This window comes from Vipera berus (genome assembly GCF_964194415.1).
Source record: "Vipera berus genome assembly, chromosome: 3".
NCBI lineage: Eukaryota > Metazoa > Chordata > Lepidosauria > Squamata > Viperidae > Vipera > Vipera berus.
In genome coordinates, this window is record NC_138204.1 from 103,141,767 (window position 1) to 103,168,060 (window position 26,294).

General features: G+C 42.4%; 1 long non-coding RNA gene across 1 annotated transcript in view; it reads right to left on the reverse strand.

The window, feature by feature from the left end:
• Positions 1-5,042: 5,042 nt before the first annotated feature.
• Positions 5,043-26,294, reverse strand: part of LOC308665966 — a 651,188-nt gene continuing 629,936 nt past the window's right edge. Inside the window, exon 2 of the long non-coding RNA XR_014026003.1 lies at positions 5,043-5,238. This is a non-coding gene — a long non-coding RNA (uncharacterized lncRNA). The remainder of the gene's footprint in view (positions 5,239-26,294) is intronic.

A 26,294-nucleotide genomic window follows, 5' to 3' on the forward strand; every position in this document is an offset into this window, starting at 1 on the left:
GTCTGCATCTCGGATCTTATCTCTAACATACAACTTAGAATAAAAATCAACAAAAGCCTTTTTAATAAGATTCTGCTGGTACACTACTTTACCCTTGTACTCTATTCTATCTATATTACAAGCCCTTTGTTTCTTCCTTAACAAGTAAGCTAACCACCTACCTGTTTATTAGCATTACAAAAAGTATTATGTCTAGCATACCGTAAGTTAGTTGCCACTTGATCTGCCATCAACATATCAAACTGACCTCTTAGTAAAGTAATTACCTCTTTAGTCTTCCCATAAGATGGATTCAGAATTAAAGCCTTTTCTTTTTTCTTAATTTCCTCCTCTAATTCTTTCCTCTTAAATTCCAATTTACGTCTATGTTTATTGTTCAGATATATTAATATACCTCTCATATAAGCTTTACTTGCATCCCAAACCATCTCAATAGAAGTACCTTTATGCATATTAATTTTAAAAAATTGTTTCATCTTTCACTCTTCCACATTTTCCTGGTATCTAAACAAATTTTCATTTAATCGCCAAGACCATCTGTCTCCATTATCTTTTTCTATCTCCAACCATACTGGACTCTGATCAGATATAGTTCTTGGACAAATCTTGATCTTCTTAATCCTAGAAAAAAAATCATTAGTAATTAATACAAAGTCAATCCTTCTGGAGTCCATTTAAGCTCACGCCTACTGCTTCAGTGACTTCATCCAGCCACCTCATTCTCTGTCGTCCCCTTCTTCTATTGCCCTCGATCTTTCCCAGCATTAGGCTCTTCTCCAGTGAGTCCTTCCTTCTCATTAGGTGGCCAAAGTACTTGAGTTTTAGCTTCAGGATCTGGCCTTCTAAAGAGCAGTCAGGATTGATCTCCTCTAGGACTGACCGGTTTGATCGCCTTGCAGTCCAAGGGACTCGCAGGAGTCTTCTCCAGCACCACAGTTCAAAGGCCTCAATTCTTTGGCGCTCAGCCTTTCTTATGGTCCAACTTTCACTGCCATACATTGCAACTGGGAAGACCATAGCCTTGACTATACACACTTTTGTTGACAGGGTGATGTCTCTGATTTTTAGTGTGCTGTCTAGATTTGCCATGGCTTTCCTCCCCAGGAGCAAGCGTCTTTTAATTTCTTGGCTACAGTCCCCATCTGCAGTGATCTTGGAGCCCAGGAAAATAAAATCTGTCACTACCTCCATTTCTTCCCCATCTATTTGCCAGGAATTGAGAGGGCCAGATGCCATGATCTTGGTTTTCTTAATGTTAAGTTTCAACCCAAGTTTTGCACTCTCCTTCTTCACCTGCAACAAGAGGCTCTTTAGTTCATCTTCACTTTCTGCCATTAGAGTGGTATCATCTGCGTATCTTAGGTTGTTGATATTTCTTCCGGCAATCTTAATTCCAACTTTTGATTCATCTAGCCCTGCCTTTCTCATGATGTGCTCTGCATATAATTAACTTATATGCAGAGCACATCATGAGAAAGGCAGGGCTAGATGAATCAAAAGTTGGAATTAAGATTGCCGGAAGAAATATCAACAACCTAAGATACGCAGATGATACCACTCTAATGGCAGAAAGTGAAGAAGAACTAAAGAGCCTCTTGTTGCAGGTGAAGAAGGAGAGTGCAAAACTTGGGTTGAAACTTAACATTAAGAAAACCAAGATCATGGCATCTGGCCCTCTCAGGGCGACAGTATACAGCCTTGCTGGACTCCTTTCCCAATTTTGAACCAATCAGTGGTTCCGTGTCCAGTTCTCACTGTTGCTTCTTGACCCGCATATAGGTTTCTCAAGAGACAAATAAGATGGTCTGGTACTCCCATCTCTTTAAGAACTTGCCACAGTTTGTTATGATCCACACAATCAAAGGCTTTAGCATAGTCAATGAAGCAGAAGTAGATGTTTTTCTGGAACTCCCTAGCTTTCTCCATGATCCAGCGTATGTTGGCAATTTGATCTCTAGTTCCTCTGCCTCTTCGAAATCCTGCTTGTACTTCTGGTAGTTCTCGATCCACATACTGCTGAAGTCTAGCTTGTAGGATTTTAAGCATGACTTTACTAGCATGAGAAATGAGTGTAATGGTGCGATAGTTTGAACATTCTTTGGCACTGCCTTTCTTTGGAATTGGAATGTAAAGTGATCTTTTCCAATCCTGTGGCCACTGTTGAGTTTTCCAAATTTGCTGGCAAATTGAGTGTAGCACTTTTACTGCATTGTCTTTTAAGATTTTGAATAGCTCAGCTGGAATACTGTCACTTCCACTAGCTTTGTTGTTGTTCAGCTTTTCTAAGGCCCACTTCACTTCACATTCTAGGATGTCTGGCTCGAGGTCAGTGACCACCTCATTGTGATTATCAGGGACGTTAAGCTCATTCTTATATAGTTCCTCTGTGTAAATTTGCCACCTCTTCTTAATCTCTTCTGCCTCTGTTAGGTCCCTGCCATTTTGGTCCTTTATCATGCCCATTTTTGCATTAAACGTTCCCTTCATTTCTCCAATTTTCTTGAAAAGATCTCTAGTCCTCCCTATTCTATTGTTTTCTTCTATTTCTTTGCACTGTTCATTTAAGAAGGCATTCTTATCTCTTCTAGCTATTCTCTGGAATTCTGCATTCAATTGGATGTATCTTTCTTTTTCTCCCTTGCCTTTCACTTCCCTCCTTTCCTCAGCTATTTGCAAAGCTTCCTCAGACAGCCATTTTGCTTTCTTGCATTTCTTTTTCTTTGGGATGGTTTTGGTTGCTACCTCTTGTACAATGTCGCAAACCTCTGTCCATAGTTCTTCAGCCACTCTGTCTATCAGATCTAATTCCTTAAATCTATTTGTCACCTCTACTGTATATTCAACAGGGATATGATTTAATTCATACCTGAGTGGCCTAGTGCTTTTCCCTACTTTCTTCAGTTTAAGCCTAAACTTTGCAACAAGAAGCTCATGGTCTGAGCCACAGTCAGCTCCTGGTCTTGTTTTTACTGACTGTATAGAGCTTCTCCATCTTTGGCTGCAGAGCATATAGTCAATCTGATTTCTGTGTTGACCATCTGGTGATGTCCATGTGTAGAGCCGTCTCTTGGGTTGTTGGAAAAGAGTGTTTGCTATGACCATCGTATTCTCTTGACAGAATTCTATCAGCCTGTGCCCTGCTTCATTTTGCACTCCAAGGCCAAACTTGCCTGTTATTCCAGTTATCTTTTGGCTTCCTACTTTAGCATTCCAATCCCCCATGATGATAAGAATATCATTTTTTGGTGTTAGTTCTATAAGGTGCTGTAGTGCTTCATAGAACTGGTCAATTTCATCCTCTTCAGCACTGGTGGTTGGGGCATAGACTTGGACTACTGTGATATTGAATGGTTTGCCTTGGATTCGAACTGAAATCATTCAGTCATTTTGAGGATTGTATCCCAGTATTGCTTTTCCTACTCTTTTATTGACTATGAAGGCTACTCCATTTCTTCTGAAGGATTCTTGCCCACAGTAGTACACCTGATGGTCATCTGAATTAAATTCACCCATTCCTGTCCATTTTAGTTCGCTGATACCTAAAATGTCAATGTTCAGTCTTGTCATCTCTTGTTTGACCACGTCCAGCTTTCCTTGATTCATGGATCTTACATTCCAGGTTCCTATGGAGAAAAAATCTTTACAGCATCGGACTTTCCTTTCACCAACAGACACATCCACAGCTGAGCGTCCTTTCGGCTTTGGCCCAGTTGCTTCATTCTTTCTGGCGCTACTAGTACTAGCCCTCTGCTCTTCCCCAGTAGCATATTGGATGCCTTCCGACCTGAGGGGCTCATCTTCCAGCGTCATATCATTTTGCCTTTTGGTACTGTCCATAGGGTTTTCATGGCAAAGATACTGGAGTGGGTTGCCATTTCCTTCTCCAGTGGATCACATTTTGTCAGAACTCTCTGCTATGACCTGTCCATCTTGGGTGGCCCTTCACGGCATAGCTCATAGCTTCATTGAATTACGCAAGCCCCCTCACCACGACAAGGCAGTAATCCATGAAGGGGGGGAAAAATATAGACATAAGCTAAATTATAAGATACCAATTTGGACAATAGAAAATATAAATGTTGAATTTAAACATGATGAGACTACATATAAGGAAATTTTGAGATTAGAAAGGAATGTATGGCAATTAAAGCCATATAATATTTTAAAAGAAGAAAAGATTGTACAAACTTGGTTCCAGTATGGGCAGTTACAGGCAAGATGGAAAGAAGATCAGAAAGTTGGTATTTCAATAACTGATGGAAATTTGGTAAAACAAATTAGAGATCAAGTGCAAGCACATATAAGAAGGATATATAATGCATTGATAGAAATTGACTCAGAAACGGAACTTGTTAAAGATTGTATGATAAAGTGGGCTCAGAACTTTCAGGAGGTTATAACAATGGATACTTGGGAAAAGATTTGGGTTAGATACGTAAAATTTACACAGGCCCAAAATTTAAGAGAGAATTTTTATAAAATGTTTTATAGGTGGCATTTAGATCCTAAAAAACTAGCAAGTATGTATCCGAACTGTCAGCCCAAATGCTGGAGGTGTGGTTGCGAGGATGCAACGTATTTTCAGTGGATTAAATTCATCATAGAGGAGAAAGAAAGTTTTTCAATACTCAAAACAATTTAAGACTGATGTTATTTGGTTGCAAGAAATGTATATTAGGGTTATGGATCAAAAGTATTTATTGAATTTAAGATTGGGTACATAAGCTCCTAATTAACAACAAGTTGATTTTTCTTAACTTACTACACATAAAGGGTACTTAATTGGATTATAAAAAATTTTAATTTTTTTTTTTCATTGGAGATTGGAATGGTGTTTTAGACGTATAGATGGAAAAAGCGGGGTTTTTTCTTTTTTTTTAAGCGTGTCATGAGTCATGCTAGATTGCCTAAATTTCTTTTTTATTTGAACTCAAGGATGATCTGGAATTGTGAGAGATTTGGTGTGATATAAATAAGGTTAATAGAGATAGGCGCTCTTGGCGCGTAATTGAGAATTTGTTTAGAAATTAGAGGTAAATACTAAATTAATATGAATAAGGATTGGGACTAAGAAATTTCATTTAGCATTTGAGTAAAGCTCCTTTTCTGTTTTCTTCTTTTTTTATCTGTAATATTAATATTGTTTGTAATCATTTTACATGAGCTAGAGGGTGATAGAATTAATAGTTTATTGTAGATAGCATATGGATGCTTATGTTTGTTTTTCGCTTCTATACCCTGTATTTAGCTCTGGGAAGTCGGGGGGGAGGGGGGAATGGGGGAGAGGGATAGGGAGGGTTAGATAGGGGTGGGGGAGGGGGGATTGATAAAGTTAAAATGTACTGTAAAACTTTTTAAATAAAAAAAAAGTTACCAAAACTCAGAAGGGGTTCAGTCTTACACAGGAAGATAAGATTGAACAACTATTGCATCACTGCAACATGAAGGATGCTAAACCTGTGAGTATACCCATGCAAACTGACTTTCACAACTTGACACATGAACCGAGTCCTGAGTTTGAGGATCAAACACTTTATCGCTCAGTCATTGGGTCGCTGCTATATATTAGTAGTTGGACTAGACCTGACATTGCACTTAGTGTTAATCTCCTATCATGACACGTAGGCAAGGCAAAACAGTTTCATTGGACATGTGTTAAGAAATTATTGAGATATCTAAAACACACCAAAGACATGAAGTTGTTGTTAGAACCCACACATACTGACTATGCAGAGTTATGTTGTTATGCAGATTCAGATTGGGCAAGTGATAAGAAATCACATAAAAGCACTTCAGGTTCTATGATGTTTTTAAATGGATGTCCTGTTTACTGGCATGTGCGTAAACAGAATTTTGTTTCTTGTTCCTCTACAGAAGCTGAATATGCTTGTGTTTCAGATGCATGTAATTCTCTAACATGGTTTGATGCCTTAGTCACAGATATCTGGACACCTCCAAGTTGACCGATCACTGTGATGGAAGACAACGAATCTGTGGTTTATATATCTGAGAATCGCTTTACAGGTCCCAGGTCTAGACACATTGACATCCGTTACCAAAACATAAGACAAGCAGTTAAACAAGGTTTTGTCAAATTGCAGTATGTGCCTACACATGACCAAATTGCTGATATGCTGAACAAACCACTTCCTACAGCCCAACACGAGTATCTGCGCAAGAAGATGTGCCTTATCTGATTTTCTGCTTCGCTGACAAAAGAAGGGGATGTCACTGCGTGTTTTTTTAGTTTTGCCAGCTTCGCTCATTTCTAATTGTACATCTCTTTCTGCTCTGCACCTGTGTTATTATCTTATCATGTAACCATAGTGAATCCAGCTATGTCCAGCTATGTTATGGTTTTAGACTTTTTTGTGCGCATGCCTAGAAAAAGTTTCTCACAGTTACTTCTTTCCTTTTCTCTTCTGCCTGATGAGAGAATGTAGTCAGTTTAGGTCTTTTGTTTTCTCATTAAAAGTTTTACATAGAATATGCCTTGGATTTCCTTTCTTTGATATTCACCATGCAAATGAACCACGGTCCATCCTCCTCTGGTCGGAATGTTAATTGTTCCGCAACAGTCTTTGTATAGAGATTGTGCCCCTTCATATTCATTGAAGATTTCTCTCATCATCTCTTGTCTCCCCATTTCTTGTAGCACTCCCAACAGCTTTGCAATCCATCTTGTCAAATATTTTTTTGTCCTCAAATTTATTTTATGGTCTTAGAATTTTCTTTTCCATGTCCAGTGTTTCTTGTAAGTTCTTCTCCACTTGAGTCTCCATCTCTAAATTTCTTTCCACTAGTTTATATTCAGTTGTCTGCTTTACATGATCTTTCTCTTTTTTTGTTTTCTGATCATTTATTTGTTGTGACATTAAATTAAAGATGTAATCATTTAAGTTTTCAAATGCATTTTTAATTTCCTTTTGGTTTGAAATTAGTGTTATTTGTAATTGTTGTAACATAACATACATTTCCTCCTGGGAAATATTTCTTTTTTCTTGATACATTCTTTCTGCAGACCTCTGATGCTCCATAATTACCAAAAATCCTTTCTCTGCCAATTGCTTTAAAGTTACAGTTTAAAAAATATTTATAGTCCAGGAAGGTCATTTTTTTCTAAGTTTTATAGTTGTTGCTTTGTAGATAGTCCACAGTGTTCTCTTTTTATTATTATTACAGCCTTTCTTTGTTTAGTTAAGGCTTTGAAGGTTGTTGAGAGTGTGGTGGCGCATCAGTTCCCTCTGGTCCTGGATGAAGCGGATTATCTAGACCCATGCCAATCGGGTTTCAGGAGACACAGCACGGAGACGGCATTGGTCGCTCTGGTGAATGATCTCTGGAGGGCCCGGGAAAGGGGATATTCCTCTGTCCTAGTCCTATTAGACCTCTTGGCGTCTTTCGATACCATCGACCATGGTATCCTGCTGCGGTGTCTCAGGGGATTGGGAGTGGGAGGCACAGTTCTTCGGTGGTTCTCCTCCTATCTCCTGGGACGTTCGCAGTCGGTGTTGGCAGGAGGGCAGAGGTCGACCCCAAGGTCTCTCGTTTGCGGAGTCCCTCAGGGGTCGGTCCTCTCGCCTCTCCTGTTCAACATCTACATGAAACCGCTGGGTGAGATCATTCATGGTTTTGGAGTTGGGTATCATCAGTACGCTGATGATACCCAGCTTTTCATTTCGACCCCAAACCACCCCAGTGATGCCCTCGACGTGATGTCCCGTTGCCTGGAGGCGGTTCAGGTCTGGATGGGGAGGAACAGACTTCAGCTCAACCCTGACAAGACTGAGTGGCTGTGCATTCCGGCATCCCGGGATATTCAGAATATTCCACCTCTCTCTATGGGGGGTGAGCTTTTACCCCCCGTAGATAGGGCTCGCAACTTGGGAGTCCTCCTAGATTCGCGGCTCACTCTGGAAGATCATATAGTAGCTGTGACTAGGGGGGCTTTTGCCCAGGTTCGCCTGGTGCGCCAGTTGCGGCCCTATCTAGACCGGGATGCCCTGTGTACGGTCACTCATGCACTCGTGACCTCTCGTCTGGACTACTGCAATGCTCTCTACATGGGGCTTCCCTTGAAGACCACTCGGAGGCTTCAGCTGGTACAGAATGCAGCCGCGAGAGTTGTCTTGGGAGTTTCCCAGTACTCCCATGTTACACCTTTGCTCCGCGAGCTGCATTGGTTGCCAGTTGTCTTCCAGGTGAGATTCAAGGTTTTGGTAATGGTTTTTAAGGCCCTACATGGCATGGGTCCGGAGTACCTCGGGGACCACCTGCTGCCGGCATCAACTTCCCTCCGCCCCGTGCGTTCCCACAGAGAGGGCCTCCTCATGGTGCCTCCGGTCAGAGAATGTCGGCTGGTGGCCCCCAGGGGGAGGGCCTTCTCTGTGGGCGCTCCGGCTTTATGGAATCAGCTGCCAGTCAAGCTCCGGACGGCACCTGACCTTCGCTCCTTCCGACGCGGTCTGAAGACCCATCTATTTGAACAAGCCGGCCTGGCCTGATGGGGATATGTTGGGGTTTTAATGGGGATTTTTATATTGTATATTGTTATTGACTGTTTTAGCTGGACTACTATTTAATTCTTTTTTAATTTTTGTATTTTGTATTTTTTATGTATGCCCTGTTCACCGCCCTGAGTCCTTCGGGAGAAGGGCGGTATACAAATACAATAAAACAAACAAACAAACAAACAATATCAGGGGTGTTTTGGGGGGCTGTATATTTAGGGCAGTATTTTCATCTACCATGAGATGTCAGTACCAGTCCATCTTTCAACTTTCAAAAGAAATAAGCCTTTTATCTCCCTCAATAATCCTTTGCCAGGAAACTCTTAATAAATTCCATCAATTTCACATTTTCCAGGTTTAAATCTTATATTAATTTTATTTCTGTATCTTTAATTTATCTTCTGTAAATTTAATTTGCCATTTAGAGAGGATAACGTTTAGAGAGTAGTGGAGCTAACTCCCCGACTTTTGGGGTTTTTTCTCTTTTTTTTCAGGAAATCAGTCAGGTAGAAGAGAGAAAATTAATATTCTTACCCAGTTCAATCACGCTGTTTACAATAATGCTTAATTTAGTGCTTTTTGGCTTCAGCTGCATATAGCTTGGGCTAGACTCAGGAATGATGCTAGCCTTTCTTCTGTCAGTTTCTGGAGGGCTTTCCCCAGACATCCGGATTGACTGCCATCTCCCACAATCATTGTGGCTTTCCTCCTTCCTTGGCACCTCTTTGGGGTGCCTTTGGGCCCATTTAAGGTCCCCAAATAGAGAGAAATCAGCCATAGGGTGCAGAGCCCTGCGCTGCCTCAGCTGTTGCACTAACTGCACAAAACTGGAACTTTTAAGCATTGCTTTAAAGCAGGGGTTCCCATATGGGAGTACTTGCACCCCCTGGGGGTGCAAGATGATATTCCGGGGGTAAAAAACTTGGGTTTTCAAAATTATAGTGTATATGCATAATTCGTTGCCATTATTTCAAACTTTTGTAAGGGGTGCAAGAATATATCAGAAGCGTTCTAGGGGTGCAGGATATAGAAAAGTTGGGAGGCACTGCTTTAAAGGCTTTGTGTCTTTAAAGCATTGATTTAAATAAGGCAGTTCATTCACCATTCCACAGAGAACTAAACAAGACAACAGAAGTATGTAACATGTTTCATCTTCATCAGTATTTCTCAATCTTTTTTTTTCTCATGAGCCCCTTCTGACTTTGGTTTTGGTTCTCCCCTCATTTTAGGATTCATTGTGAGATATGGACATGGACAGTAACTGGTATATTTTTTTGTGTCAGCAAGACAGCATTTGAAATATAATACACTTTGCATTCTTATGAGCACCTTGCCACAAGCTGTCCCCCCCATTACATGTTTTTCACTTGTGCCCAGCTTGAAATATCCATGTCCATATGGTTCCTGGTTGAGAATCACTTATTTAGATGAGCTACTCTAAATAAATGTTTTGAAAGCATGAAAAGAAAAATTAAGTGATGATTGCTAAGTGAAAAGCCGTGGGCCAGCAAGTGGTATCACATTGAGGAAGCCTGAGAATAGTGCATGATGATTTATGATGTCAGGCATGAACAACTAGACCTGTTCATGTAGAATTCACCTAGCTTCTTTATTTTTTTCTGCTTATTACACAGGAATCTTCCCAGAGTGGCAATTTTCACTGGGAATGACCAGATAAGGTAGTAAGCCATTCAAATGGGGTTATATCTAGCCCTCTTGTGTTAAATCACAAATCCAGGCTAATTCCTTGCTTGTACCTTCTTCCCAAATGGGGTGGTTGCTCTCCAACATTTGAAGATCAAATATACTATATTAAACAAAACATTCAAGCACACAGTTGGTGATTGGATGAGCAGATCTCTCTCTCTCTCTCTCTCTCTCTCTCACACACACACACACACACACACACAGACACCTCACATACTCACACAGAGAGAGACACACACACGCACAGAGAGGGGGGGAAAGGGAGAGACAGAGAGCGACTTACTAAAACACTAAATTATTCCCATCAGTACAACAGGCCAATATTGTCAAAATGTATCTAACTGCTGATATATGAAAAGATATATGTAATCAGCTTCAATCAAAATGAATACATCTGCTTTCAAAGTTGTTGTTGTTGTTAGTTGCGAAGTCGTGTCCGACCCATCGCGACCCTATGGACAATGTTCCTCCAGGCTTTCCTGGCCTCTACCATCTTCTGGAGTCCATTTAAGCTCATGCCTACTGCTTCAGTGACTCCATCCAGCCACCTCATTCTCTGTCGTCCCCTTCTTCTATTGCCCTCAATCTTTCCCAGCATTAGGCTCTTCTCCAGTGAGTCCTTCCTCCTCATTAGGTGGCCAAAGTATTTGAGTTTTAGCTTCAGGATCTGGCCTTCTAAAGAGCAGTCAGGGTTGATCTCCTATAGGACTGACCGGTTTGATCACCTTGCAGTCCAAGGGACTCGCAGGAGTCTTCTCCAGCACCAGAGTTCAAAGGCCTCAATTCTTTTGTGCTCAGCCTTTCTTATGGTCCAACTTTCACTGCCATACATTGCCTTGACTATACGCACTTTTGTTGACAGGGTGATGTCTCTGCTTTTTAGTGTGCTGTCTAGATTTGCCATGGCTTTCCTCCCAAGGAGCAAGCGTCTTTTAATTTCTTGACTACAGTCCCCATCTGCAGTGATCTTGGAGCCCAGGAAAATAAAATCTGTCACTACCTCCATTTCTTCCCCATCTATTTGCCAGGAATTGAGAGGGCCGGATGCCATGATCTTGGTTTTCTTAATGTTTAGTTTCAACCCAACTTTTGCACTCTCCTTCTTCACTCGCAACAAGAGACTCTTCAGTTCCTCTTCACTTTCTGCCATTAGAGTGGTATCATCTGCATATCTTAGGTTGTTGATATTTCTTCCAGCAATCTTAATTCCAACTTTTGACTCCTCTAGCCCTGCCTTTCTCATGATGTGCTCTGCATATAAGTTAAATAGGCAAGGCGACAGTATACAGCCTTGCCGGACACCTTTCCCAATTTGGAACCAATCAGTGGTTCCGTGTCCAGTTCTCACTGTTGCTTCTTGGCCTGCATATAGGTTTCTCAAGAGACAAATAAGATGTTCTGGTACTCCCATCTCTTTAAGAACTTGCCACAGTTTGTTATGATCCACACAATCAAAGGCTTTAGCATAGTCAATGAAGCAGAAGTAGATGTTTTTCTGGAGCTCTCTAGCTTTCTCCATGATCCAGCGTATGTTGGCTATTTGATCTCTAGTTCCTCTGCCTCTTCGAAATCCTGCCTGTACTTCTGGTAGTTCTCGATCCACATACTGCTGGAGTCTAGCTTGTAGGATTTTAAGCATAACTTTACTAGCATGAGAAATGAGTGCAATGGTGCGATAGTTTGAACATTCTTTGGCACTGCCTTTCTTTGGAATTGGAATGTAAACTGATCTTTTCCAATCCTGTGGCCACTGTTGAGTTTTCCAAATTTGCTGGCAAATTGAGTGTAGCACTTTTACTGCATCGTCTTTTAAGATTTTGAATAGCTCAGCTGGAATACTGTCACCTCCACTAGCTTTGTTGTTGCTCAGCTTTTCTAAGGCCCACTTCACTTCACATTCTAGGATGTCTGGCTCGAGGTCAGTGACCACCTCATTGTGATTATCAGGGACGTTAAGCTCATTCTTGTATAGTTCTTCTGTGTAATTTTGCCATCTCTTCTTAATCTCTTCTGCCTCTGTTAGGTCCCTGCCATTTTGGTCCTTTATCATGCCCATTTTTGCATTGAACGTTCCCTTCATTTCTCCAATTTTCTTGAAAAATCTCTGGTCCTCCCTATTCTATTGTTTTCTTCTATTTCTTTGCACTTAATTTAAGAAGGCATTCTTATCTCTTCTAGCTATTCTCTGGAATTCTGCATTCAATTGGGCGTATCTTTCTTTTTCTCCCTTGCCTTTTGCTTCCCTCCTTTCCTCAGCTATTTGCAAAGCTTCCTCAGACAGCCATTTTGCTTTCTTGCATTTCTTTTTCTTTGGGATGGTTTTGGTTGCTACCTCTTGTACAATGTTGCGAACCTCTGTCCATAGTTCTTCAGGCTCCCTGTCTATCAGATCTAATTCCTTAAATCTATTTGTCACCTCTACTGTATATTCAACGGGGATATGATTTAATTCATACCTGACTGGCCTGGTGCTTTTCCCTACTTTCTTCAGTTTAAGCCTAAACTTTGCAACAAGAAGCTCATGGTCTGAGCCACAGTCAGCTCCTGGTCTTGTTTTTACTGACTGTATAGAGCTTCTCCATCTTTGGCTGCAGAGCATATAGTCAATCTGATTTCTGTGTTGACCGTCTGGTGATGTCCATGTGTAGAGCCGTCTCTTGGGTTGTTGGAAAAGAGTGTTTGCTATGACCATCGTATTATCTTGACAAAATTCTATCAGCCTGTGCCCTGCTTCATTTTGTACTCCAAGGCCAAACTTGCCTGTTATTCTGGTTATCTTTTGGCTTCCTACTTTAGCATTCCAATCCCCCATGATGATAAGGACATCATTTTTTGGTCTTAGTTCTATAAGGTGCTGTAGGGCTTCATAGAACCGGTCAATTTCATCCTCTTCAGCACCGGTGGTTGGGGCATAGACTTGGACTACTGTGATATTGAATGGTTTGCCTTGGATTCGAACTGAGATCATTCTGTCATTTTGAGGATTGTATCCCAGTATTGCTTTTCCTACTCTTTTATTGACTATGAAGGCTACTCCATTTCTTCTGAGGGATTCTTGCCCGCAGTAGTATACCTGATGGTCATCTGAATTAAATTCACCCATTCCTGTCCATTTTAGTTCGCTGATACCTAAGATGTCGATGTTCAGTCTTGTCATCTCTTGTTTGACCACGTCCAGCTTTCCTTGATTCATGGATCTTACATTCCAGGTTCCTATAGAGAAAAAATCTTTACAGCATCGGACTTTCCTTTCACCACCAGACATATCCACAGCTGAGCGTCCTTTCGGCTTTGGCCCAGTCGCTTCATTCTTTCTGGTGCTACTAGTACTAGCCCTCTGCTCTTTCCCAGTAGCATATTGGACGCCTTCCAACCTGAGGGGCTCATCTTCCAGCGTCATATCGTTTTGCCTTTTGGTACTGTCCATAGGGTTTTCATGGCAAAGATACTGGAGTGGGTTGCCATTTCCTTCTCCAGCGGATCATGTTTTGTCAGAACTCTCTGCTATGACCTGTCCATCTTGGGTGGCCCTGCACGGCATAGCTCATAGCTTCATTGAATTACGCAAGCCCCTTCGCCACGACAAGGCAGTAATCCATGAAGGGGGCTTTCAAAGTAGTCCTGAATAAATGACTTTCATTTTTATCAGACCAAATGACAATTTTGCAAGCATTAGTATGACAATTGTTTGCTGTGTACTTCTGGTATATTGAGAAATCATGATGCAGATTAAGGTGGTGTTCTTTTCTGCCCTTTCTCATTGTACAGTCAGTTAAAGTTCTTAGTGAATCTCATTATCAGATAAAACAGAGAGTACAGATTTTTTTCCCTTTATATAAATTTTCACTTAAGCCCACAAATGAACTTAAATGAAATCTTGTTTCAGAATCCTTAGAAAATAATACAAAATACTAATAAAGGGAACATTTGCATATATTCGGTGAGGGGAAAAAGAAAAAGAGGTTGTTGCATTAATCTATACCTGACACAATGATCTTCTTTGTTTCTGTGAAATGGAACTTAGCAAAGAATGAGATGAAACATTTTTTTTGCAATTTGTTAATAATAAGTGTCTCTTAAATATTGCAGAGATGAGAACTAGGTTAATGACATTAGGTGTAGCAAATTTCACTAAAATAAAATTGTATTTTGGATATTATAGTGTGTTATGAAGTGAGATAAGGGAAATCTTGGTTATCAAAAGTCTGAAAATTATGGATATTAAATTGGAATATTGAGAAATTAAAAATTATGTAAAAATTAATAACAGAGGTGCGGTATGGGGTTAATGGGGCCCTGACTAACAGGATTCACATAAATAAAGGGATAAGGCAAGGGTGTATCCTGGCCCCATTATTATTTAATTTATACATCAATGACTTGCCAGGGTTAATGAAGGATACCATGGTACACATGCCGATGAGCCTAAATACTTACTATAACAGCTTGCTTTATGCTGATGATATGATTTTATTATCATACTCACAAGTAGGATTATGTAGGCTATTAAGAAGATTCAGCTCTTATTGCCAGGATAACTCCCTAATCATTAGCAAATCTAAATCGAAAATAATGGTGTTTGGAAGAAACCATCAGAGACATAAGTGGCAATTAGATGGTGAACCAATTGAGCAGGTTAATACCTTTGTATATTTGGGAGTAACTTTTTCCAAGACTGGATCTTGGGCCTGCCATCATCAACGGAGTACATTTAGAGCAAAAGCCGGTTGAATTTATTGCTCAAACTAAAGAACCATAGTTACCCAGGGTCCCTAGCTCCATTACTCAAAGTTTATAAGGCTAAGGTTACGACAATGCTCTTGTATGGAGCAGAAATTTGGGGTCTTTATTCAACCACAGCTTTAGAACAAACACAGTCCCAGCATCTGAGATGTATTTTGGGTGTAGATCCAAGAACATCTGCTGCAGCAGTTAGAGCTGAATTGGGAATTCATACAATTCAGGCATTATCTAAAATTAGAGCTTATAAATACTGGTGCAAAGTTAATGAAATGGAGACTGATAGACTCCCCAAATTATGCCTACTAGAGAAAATAAAACTGCAATCACAAATCTCCTGGATCACCAAACTAACAAATTTTGTAAGAAGCTGTGGCCTTCCTGTTTCTTGCGTAACAGGAGAACAATCTAAAAAAAGAGTTGCCCAAAGAATTAAGGATATAGAAGCACAAACTGATATAGCTATCCTTAGTAAGGTGGGTAACTTGAAATGGCTGAGTAAATACAAATGTACTTTTCAAGTGGACAGTTATTTGAAGTTACAACTCCCAAAACATCTTAGGGAGATATTTACGAGAGTGAGATTCGAACAGCTTGACACAATGGTCAGATATGGGAGATTTCATGCCATAGCGTACAATGAGCATCTCTGCATTTGTGGAGCGGCAGAGGTAGAGGACCTGGCTCATATCCTATTTGACGTCTGTATAAGAGGGTGAGAGACAGGTATCTTGGTCTATATACCAAACGAATGACCCATTGGGATCCCCATATCAAAATAACTTAACTTATGTCCGGTCAGAACTTGAAAATAACATTTAACGTAGCACAGTATTTAAACAAAATGATCCGGTTAAGATCTGCATATGTGGGACTGATTGGGGTAGATTGCAAGGGCGACTCCAAAATATAATGTTATCATATTTTATCCATATCTTAAATTATTGTACATTATTACAGTTTCATTTTAGATTGTATTTTATTACTATTTCATCTTAAATTGTATTTTATTTTAATTCCATTTTAAATTGTATTTTATCAAATTGCATTTTGGATTGCTTTTATCAAGTTTTGGTGACGGTTTCTTGCTGGAACTTTGCACTTTGATATGGCCCAAGGGCTAATCAATAAAGTTGTTGTTGTTGTTATTTAATAACAGGATATGGATTGTTTATGAAGATTGAATGTAATTAAGATATGTATAAGCTAAAAATATTGATAAATGTAATAATGATGTTTTTATTGAGTTGATATAATTAGAAGCCAAAATTCGATCTGAGGTTTGGAGCACCAAATCAAGTTTGTCAGCCAGTCCAATGGTCAGAGTTTCAGGGTTTACAAGTAGAAATCACAACATAGAACAAGAGATCAGAGAGTTGTTTCCAATGTTGGCAATGGTACACAAACCTCCAATAATTCAGTATTTGTTCCCAACAAATGCCCCTCCCCACAGCATTTCCTTAAATCTCAGTCCCCAGGTGTGCCTTGTGGAGAGGGGTGGGGCACTCTCCTCCAGAGTAGTCAGGCCTGCCTGTGCTGTTCCCTCCTTCTCTCCACTCTCCATGCTCGAAGATCAGGAGGGGGTGGCTCTTTCTCATTGCCTGAGCTCTGTCTCTCATGTTGATCCTGCCCCTGTTCCTCCCTGCCTTCAAGCTGTCCCAATCCTGAAAAGCCCTGGCCTTCCTTGGCCTGCTTGTCCCCATATTCCTCTGAAGCCAATGACCTCCTCTCCTTTGATCTCTGTCAGCTCCAGTTCCAGCTCATCTTCCTCAGCAGATTCAGACTCTGACAGGGGCAAGACACCCTGTTAATTTTCTTGTAGCTCATTTTGGAATCATCAGCTGTAATGTTTTGGGACTCTTACTTGACCTGTTTCCACATGTCTTTGAATGCTGCTTGAGATTGCTTAATCAGGGAGTCTGTGTAATGGTCGAAAGCTGCCCAGACATGCAGTCTCCACGATCATTTATTCATTATCATTTATTAAATTTGTATACCGCCCTTCTCCCGAAGGACTCAGGGCGGTGAACAGGGCACATATAAATAGAAAATACAAAAATTAAAAGAGAATTAAATAATTGCCCAGATAAAACGGTAACAATATAAAACCCGTTAAAAACCCTAACATCCCCCATCAGGCCAGGCCAGCTTCTTCAAATAAATGGGTCTTCAGACCGCGCCGGAAGGAGCGAAGGTCCGGTGCCGTCCGGAGCTCAACCAGCAGCTGGTTCCATAGAGCCAGAGCGCCCACAGAGAAGGCCCTCCCCCTGGGGGCCACCAGCCGACATTCTCTGACCGGAGGCACCCTGAGGAGGCCCTCTCTGTGGGAGCGCAAAGGGCGGAGGGAAGTTGACGCCGGCAGCAGGTGGTCCCCGAGGTACTCCGGACCCATGCCATGTAGGGACTTAAAGACCAATACCAGAACCTTGAATCTCACCCGGAAGACAACTGGTAACCAATGCAGCTCGCGGGAGTACATGGGAGTACCGGGAAACTCCCAAGACAACTCTCGCGGCCGCATTCTGTACCAGTTGGAGCCTCCGAGTGGTCTTCAAGGGAAGCCCCATGTAAAGAGCATTGCAGTAGTCCAGGATGACCATTGGTTGGCTCTGGGGTGGGAATAGTTTCCTTCAAACCTATGGGCTGCCGCCTAGTGGCCAGCTGTATAAGTAGCTGTGTAGAAGCCTTGGTGACTAGTTCTGTTCCTGTTCTACAATAAAGCAATGTTCCTGTTTGAACTCTCTCATCTCACCTCCTGCTTGCAAGAAACCCAGTACACAACACTGGTGACGAAGGTGGGATCCTGCTTCTTTGGAAGAGCTGAAAGTCACTAGGGGGTGAGGTCAGCAAGCACCTGGCAGGGAACATGTCCCCCCCTCGGTCGGCCTAGCAAGCCATACTAGCAACACCAGTCCTGCAGACCAGTCCCAGGGCCTACAAAGAAGCAGAATGAGGCAAGAAGAGGTCCAAGCCACAAAGACTTCCCAAAGATGGCGAAAGTTGGAAAGCTTGAGGAGTTTGATCTTACTAACCTGGAGAGATGGCCCTCCTACATCTCAAGGGTCGAAAATTATCTCCACGCCAACCAAGTCGCTGAAGATGGCCTGAAGGCCGCAATGCTCCTATGTGTCTGTGGGCCTGCAACCTTCAATATCGCAAAGAACTTGGTTGCACTGGCACAGCTGGAGTCTGTTACGTTCATGGACCTGAACAAATGGCTTGGCGACCATTTCCAGCCAAAATTATCAGTGATAGCTTGAAGGCACGCCTTTGAACAGAGTTCAACAACCTGGAGAAATAGCAATGGAATTCATCGTGGCGTTGAGACAAGCTTTGTGCTTGTGCCAATTTTCAGACTTAGAAGAAAGGCTTTGAGACCAACTCGTCTGTGGACTTCGGAGCAGAGAGCTGCAGCAGAAACTCTTTGCAAAAGAGACTCTCTCGCTCCAGGAAGCCTTGAAAGAAATCATGGCGGATGAAGCCACCACCAGGGCCATGAAAGCCATGCAGCCTGCCAAAAGGAAGTCATCCACCATGAGGATGCCGAACTTCCAGAAGACATCAACTCCTACCACAAAGTAGACAAGATCCAACGGCACCACAACAAAGAAACAAGGACTCCTTACAAGGCAGTTTCCTTTCCTGAGTGTCTGGGCTGTGGTGGCCACCACCAATGCACGGACTGCAGGTTCCAGACGGCCATGTGTCAGGCCTGCGGGAAGACCAGCCACATCGCTTCAGTCTGCAGAGGTCGTCAGAAGGACCGCCAATTGGATGTTCTGATCAGGAAAGGTACTGGGCCCCCGGGGCAACTTAGTGTAGGGTTTTGCTCCAGCCATCGGAGCGTTTGCCGCACAGGAGCTCATTGCCCCCGTAAGCCCAAGCTGTGACTTCAAGTTGAGCTGCAAAGCATTCCTTGCAGGATGGAACTGTACACTGGTTCAGCTGTGTCCATCATTTCCCTCGAAACATTTCATTTCGTCTGCAACCACAGCAAGAGGTGGGCCAAGCTTAGGCCATCCGACATCATCCTGACTGACTTCCAAAATTCTTGAGTTGCCGTCAAAGGTGAGGTCACATTGGCCATTAAGTTCAAGGGGTTTTCAGGGCCCTTGGATGCGATTGTGGTGGAGGGCCAGTGAACAAGTTTAATTGGGCTTGATTGTTTTTATGCTCTGGGCATCCAAGTCACCAGAATCCCCTGGACACAAGTGGTGAACTTGGTGTCAGTATGCGAGGAGTTCGTGGATGTTTTTGACACTAGCCTGGGAACATATAAGGGTCCTTCGATAGCCTTTAAACCTGATCCTGCCATAATGCCTATCAGGATCAAACCCTGCAGAGTGCTTGTGCTTAAACATAAAATTGATGCAGAGCTGGATAAGCTAGTTAACCAGGGGGTACAACAGCCCATAGTTGGGTGTGAATGGGAAACCCCAATTGTCATGCCACTTTAGGCCAATGGGGAGGTCAGGATTTGCGCTGATTACAAGTGCACCATAAATAGGGCACTTAAGCAGCATGCGTACCCTGTGCCAGTCGTTAGCCACATCTTGGCATCGCTGCACGGGGGTACTGTGTTTGCAAAATTAGATTTGGAACAGGCTTATCAGCAGTTACCTGTGGATGAGGCCACAGCAGCTGCACAAACCATTGTAATGCACAGAGGGGTTTTTAAAGTCAAACACCTCCAATTTGGGGTTAGCGTAGCCCCTGGCATTTTTCAAGGAGTCATGGAGCGTACACTCAAGGGCATTCTGGGGGTTTGCCCCTATTTTGATGATGTGCTCATCGCTGGTGAGTCCACTGAGGTGCTTGCAAGGAGGCTCAAAGCCATCCTTTAATGGTTCCACGAAGCAGGCCTTAAACTTAAAAGAAATAAATGTAACATTGGGGTCTCTTCTACTGAATTCCTGGGTTTCTGTATTGATGCTGAAGGCCATTCAGCTGGCACCTAGCCCCAGGTCAAAAGGAGAGCTTCAGGCATTCTTGGGTCTCCTTAATTTTTACCATGCATTCCTTCCTAACAAGGCTGCAGTGGCAGAGCCATTACACCAGCTCTTGGATAAAAATGCCCCATAGAAGTGGACCAAAATTCATGAAAACAGCTTTAAGGCAGTAAAGTCACTACTGTCCTCCAATTCAAACTCACTTTAAAGAGTCATTGCCTGTACACCTTGCGTGTGACACATCCCCTTATGGGGTGGGGGCTGTTTTAAGTTATTTGGAAAGTGATGGAACTCAAGTCCCCATTGCCTATTATTTAAGGACATTGTCCTCTGCAGAGCGCAATTACACGCAAATTGACAAAGAGGCCTTGGGCATTGTGGCTGGGGTGAAGAAATTCCATGATTACTTGTATGGCAGGGAATTCACGGTCTTCACTGACCATAAGCCACTGTTGGGGTTATTTACTACAGATAGGCAGATGCCCCAAATACTGTCCCCTAGGATGTTAAGATGGTCCATCTTCATGTCAGCCTACAGCTACAGGCTGGTGCACAAACTTGGCAAACACATGGGCCATGCAGATGGCTTTAGCAGGTTGCCATTGCCACAGATAGAGCCAGATCTGGCTCCAGCAGCTCGCATTTTGTCAATTCAGGATTTGCCTGAGTTTCCCCTCCGTGCTGGGGATGTGGCTGCAGAAACTGCTGCAGATAAGATTTTAAGTGGAATGCTGTCCTGGATTCACACAGGGTGGCTTGAAAATAATCCTGGACCCAAGTTCCAGAGTTACTTCACACATAGACATGGGCTTTCAGCTCACAAAGGATGCATTTTATGGGGGAGCAGGTCATTGTCCCCATTGTACCCAAGGGATAGGGTACTTCAATCTTTGTATGAGGGACATCTGGGCATAGTCTGTATGAAGGCATTGGCATGAAACTACCTATGATGGCCAGGGTTAGATAAGGCTATCAAAGCCCAAGTATATGGGTGTTACATGTATCAACAGTCCAGACCAGAGATGCCGCACACTCCTGTCCACAGATGGGAGGAAACTCATACTCCGTGGTCAAGGATTCACATTGACTTCGCTGGGCCCTTTCAGGGACAGCAATTTTTGATAGTGGTCGACAGCCACTCTAAATGGCTGGAAGTTATTCCTATCACAAATATAACTACTGCTAGGATCATCCAGGTCGTTTTTGCCACACACGGGCTACTGGACGTCATATTATCCAATAACGGGGCCCAGTTCACAGTGGCAGAGTTTTAAGCCTTCTTGAGGATTAACCTCATAAGGCATGCTACATCGGCTCCCTTTCACCCCTCGACTAACGGGCAGGCCAAACGTATGGTGTGCACTACAGAGGAGACACTCAAGTGCATAGTGACTGGAGATTGGCACCATAAGCTGGCTGATTTCTTGCTTTGCCAGCACACTATGCCTTGCACAACAACAGGCAAGAGCCCAGAAGAACTTCACTGGGGAAGAAGGCTCATCACAAAACTGGACAGATTGCATCCAGACTGGGTGGCAGCAGACACCTCTCACCCAAAGCCTCCGAGGGGGTTGCAAGTGGGTGATGGGGTGTGGGCCCAGAACTATGGGCATGGGAACTTGTGGGTGCTGGGTAACATTGTCAAAGTCTCAGGCCCTCTCTCATATGAGGTGACTCTGGATGGTGGGCAAGTCGTTTGCCACCATATTGATCAGCTGTGGAAGCGGTTCCCAGAAAAGCCACAAAGCGAAAAGCTTACAACGGGTCCACTCCTAGAGCCAGAAACTGGCAGCCAAGTAGGGCAGTTCACATGCTCTGAGGACTCCACCAGTCAGTACAATGGGGAGGTGGTCGTAGATGGGCAAAGCCCAGGAGTGCAACATAGGTCCCCTGATGGGGAAAGTCAACCCAATCAAGACAGCTGCTGTGCTAACTCTGCTTCTACATTGGAATGGCCAGCCAAAGGGACTCAAGTCAGTCCGACACTCATGAACTCATGAGTCCTGGTCTACCCAGCCTGGTGGGCAAGCTGGTAGACTGGGAGTTGCCTGGATCCCCCAGGCGATCTGCAAGGTCATGTAGATCACCAACCTATTTGCAAGATTTTGTTCTTAAATAATTGTATTATTACAAATAGTTGTAAGACTGCTGTACTTTATTTTCAACTATTTTTGATAATGTTTGTACACTCTAGAAGGGAGGGGTGTAATGTATTGGGCCTTTTACTTGAGCTGTTTCCACATGTCTTTGAATGCTGCTTGAGATTGCTTAATCAGGGAGTCTGTGTAACGGTCGAAGGCTGCCCAGACATGCAGTCTCCAGGATGACCATTGGTTGGCTCTGGGGCAGGAATAGGTTCCTTCAAACCTATTGGCCGCCGCCTAGTGGCCAGCTGTATAAGTAGCTGTGTAGAAGCCTTGGTTACTAGTTCTGTTCCTGTTCTACAATAAAGCAATGTTCCTGTTGGAACTCTCTCGTCTCACCTCCTGCTTGCAAGAAACACAACAATCATCCATAATGCTTTTCTAAACTGTCTCTCTGGCTGTTATGGTTTAAGTGTTTGCCAGAGGCAGTGGTACTAAAAAGTTTAATTTTCTTGTTGTACTCTGTAACACTATATTTTTTTGAAAAATTGTGAGATGGTTGTACTGAGGTTTATTTCTCCTTTCCATCAGATCCAGATGTGACAGTAGTACTTTAAACAAGAATATAGAATAGGTAAATGGGAGTCAATGAAGTTAAGCACTTTCCATTACAAAATAATTGAGCTTCCGGTGGCTCCGCGGCGACGGAGACAGCCTTCCCGGGCTGCCCGCGGCTCAGCTGAGTGTTTTTTCGCCCAAAACAGCGCCGATCAGCTGTTCGGGCGAATTTGAAGCCCCCTCCTCGGGAGAAGAGGAGGGGGTGAGGCCCCAGGTAGGGGTCGAGTTCTCCGGGGCCGCCTGAGCTTGCAGCTTGGGCAGCTGAAGGAAAGAACTCCCCCGTAGCCTGGGTCGCTCCCAGCTGGCCAGCGCCTCTGCTCCTGATTTCATGGAGCAGAGCCAGGCGTCTGCGACCACCCCTGCCTGAAGGAAGGACTATGGATTAAAAGGAGCAGGCAGAGCGGTACAAGAGGAAAAGGTGAAGAGGATTATTTTATTTTACTCTCGAGCTTGATGGACTTTTTTAAACTTTAAGTGAAAGTGCGTCACAATTGAAAGTTAAAGATGGCGGCTAAACCTCCCCCTAAAACTCTTCGGAGTGGTGGATCTTCTCCGGTGCAACAATCATCATTACAGGCGTTGCACCCTCCTGATGTATTGACACCGAAGGATTTACGAGATGCTTTGGATAAACATGCCCAGGTACTTTTGGAATCAATTAATCAATCAATTGGTGATAAATTTGCACAGATGGAGGAGAAATTGAAGAAGTTGGAGGAGAGGATGGAACAGAAGTTCAGGGTGATGAAGGTAGACATTTTGTCTTCAGTGTATAAAGTGGCTGAATGTGTGGAAGATTTGGATGAAAAAGTGGAAGATTTGACTCAAAAGAATGCCATATTAGAAGCAAAAGTACTGGAGAATGAAGATTTAAGAGATAAAATGGATAGAGAATTGAGTCTTGCTCAATATTTCCAGATGCAGTTTGCCATTAGAATTAGAGGTTTAAAGGAGAATATTAAGGAAGATCTAAAGCAGCTGGTTTCTGAGGCTCTTGAAGTGGTATTGAATCAGCCAGCATCCGAAATAAAAGGAGGCATGGATAAAGTGTTTCGTGTGAATTCATGGATTGCTAGACAGAGAAAGTTGCCCAGAGATGTGGTGGTTTATTTTGCAAAAAGGGAAATTAGAGATGAAGTTATACAAGCTGCCTATGATACTAAAGTCGTGATTGCTGATCAAGAAGTTCTGGTTCTAAAAGAAATTCCTCCAAAGATTTTAAGGAGAAGGAAGGATTTTACATTTCTTGTGCAAGAGCTCAAGCAACGAGATATAAGGTTCAGATGGGAGATCCCAGCTGGGTTGATGGTGATGCATGAAGGTAAAAGGTACCGTCTGGTTACTGTGATGCAAGCGCGTGATTTTTACAATAATGTTTTAAAAGCAACCCCATTAACACTTCTGGAAGCTGCAAAGGGATCTGGAGAAGGAGAACATCAAGAGGCTGAAGATGGACAGACAGAGGAGAATGGTGCTGGAGGAGATCAAGTTATAACACCTTTGGATGATCCCAGAGAACAGAGGGTGACGCGTGCTGCTTTAAAACGATCAAAAAAGATAAAAGAACAAGAACAGCAGAAGTCTATGGAACTTTCACAACGTACTTACAGCCAAGTAGTGGGAGGTGGGAAAAGATTTGGGTGAGGAATGTAAAATTTAGACAAGTTTGAAATCTAAGAGAGAATTTTTACAAAATGTTTTGTAGATGGTATTTAGATTTTAAAAAGCTAAGTATGTATCTGAATCATTAGCCTAAATGTTGGAGGTGCGGGGATGAAGACGTAATATATTTTCATATATGGTGGACTTGTAAAAAGGTTAAGGCTTTTTGGATAAAAGTCTGGTGGAACATACTAAGTTGATGTTGAATTTAATTACGGCAGCAAGACTTTTGATAGGTTAGTACTGGAAAGAGGAACTGCCGACCATAGAAGAGTGGGCTTTAGAGGTTTCCGACTTGGTTGAAATGGCGAAGATTTCGGCCTATTTGCAAGATTACTTGCAGGAATGCTATATTATGGAAGGGAGAGAATGGTTTGAGTTTATCCAGAATAAGTATAGGGTTAAGAAGTTTTATATTTGAATAAGGCTTCTTTCTTTGTTTCTTTTTCTATATTAGTTTTTTTTTATATATATATATTTAATATTACTAAGGTTTGTTTTATCCTATATAAGCTAGAGAGTGATAGACTTTAGAGTTTATGGTTGTTAGTATATGGTTGTTTATGATTGTTTTTTTATATATACCTTGTATTTAGCTCTGGGAAGTCGGGGGGGAGGGGGGGAGGGGGGGAGGAAGGGGGGGAGGGAGAAGGGTGGGGGAGGGGGATTTTCTAAGGGAAAAATTGTATGTTAAAACTTTTCAATAAAAAATAAAAAATAAAAAAAACATTACATAATTTTCAAAGATTGTTTAATAACAAACTCATTTGTATTCTCTTACATGCATAAATGTTTTGCTTGAAATTGTGAGACATGATAGATTGCTGCCCTGAAATGATCTGAGTGGAAAATGCCTACTCCCCTGGAAAATGTTATTCAATCCAGTTTCAGGATTGTGTAAATCATTAAAAATCTATTTTTAATTGTATATGAGCTTATTCAAAGAACTGCTTTAATATGTTCCCTAAGTGGCACAAGAGTATTCAGAATAATTTATTCTGACTTGATTACCATGTCAGCATCAAGGTAGGCAACTTTTGCTGTCCTTGATGTTCTGATGTAGGATAATGGTGGTGATTAGTGGCTATGTTTCCCCTCAATCAAATCAAATCAAATCATCTTTATTAAAGTTATAGACCAGCATAATATTCCCAATGTAGCTGCTAGGTGGAGAAAAATACATCTGTTACTCCATTAAAATATTGGGAGATAGGAGCCTGGGAATCAAAGATCAATTACTCTTCATCAGAAGCTATTATAAATATGTTGACAGTTTAACAATCATATTTAAAACAAAGTAAATGTCCTGTGTCAAATTTCAAATTACCCAAGTGCAATGGTTGTCTACCACTTGGATTAGTTCTGATCATATGTCTTTTGTTATTCCAGTAGAGTAGACACATGTCAAAACCAAACAAGCCACAAAAGTCCTTGCTTGATGAGTCAGTGTTAAAGTGGTACCTTACAGGACAATAGAAGGAAAATGCATCTTACCCCTTCCTGCTTCAAAGAGATATTGTTAAATAGTGTGGTCTGGACCGTGAGGGAACAGATGACAGTCAGAGACTCAGTAACTCAGCTTTTATTCAGTTCTGAACATGACAACTGGAGCCCTCTTAGAGCCCCTTAAATACTCTAGCCGGTGCGCTCTTGACCAATCCCTGTGTTGGAATATCCCACTGAACGTTGGTCAACCAATCCGAGTGCCCACTGGTGCCACCTGCTGTTGTCGGTGGCCAAGCTGTCAAATTACCTCAGCTATGTATACAACACCCCTTCCCCCAATATAAGAACAATAAACACAATAATAACTTGACACAGCTAAGTGTGTGTGACTTCTTGACCGCCTTCCACCCTTTGACCTTATGACCTTACATAGTCCTCCAGATATGCCGGTGCTTTGTGAGTCCTGCTTGAACGCCTTATAGACTGCACAACCCTGGCCAGCATCAGGCCCTGATCTTCAGGTTGTCCCCCCTGACCAATGGGTGCAGTGACTGCTTCCATATCCATACTGGACCCTT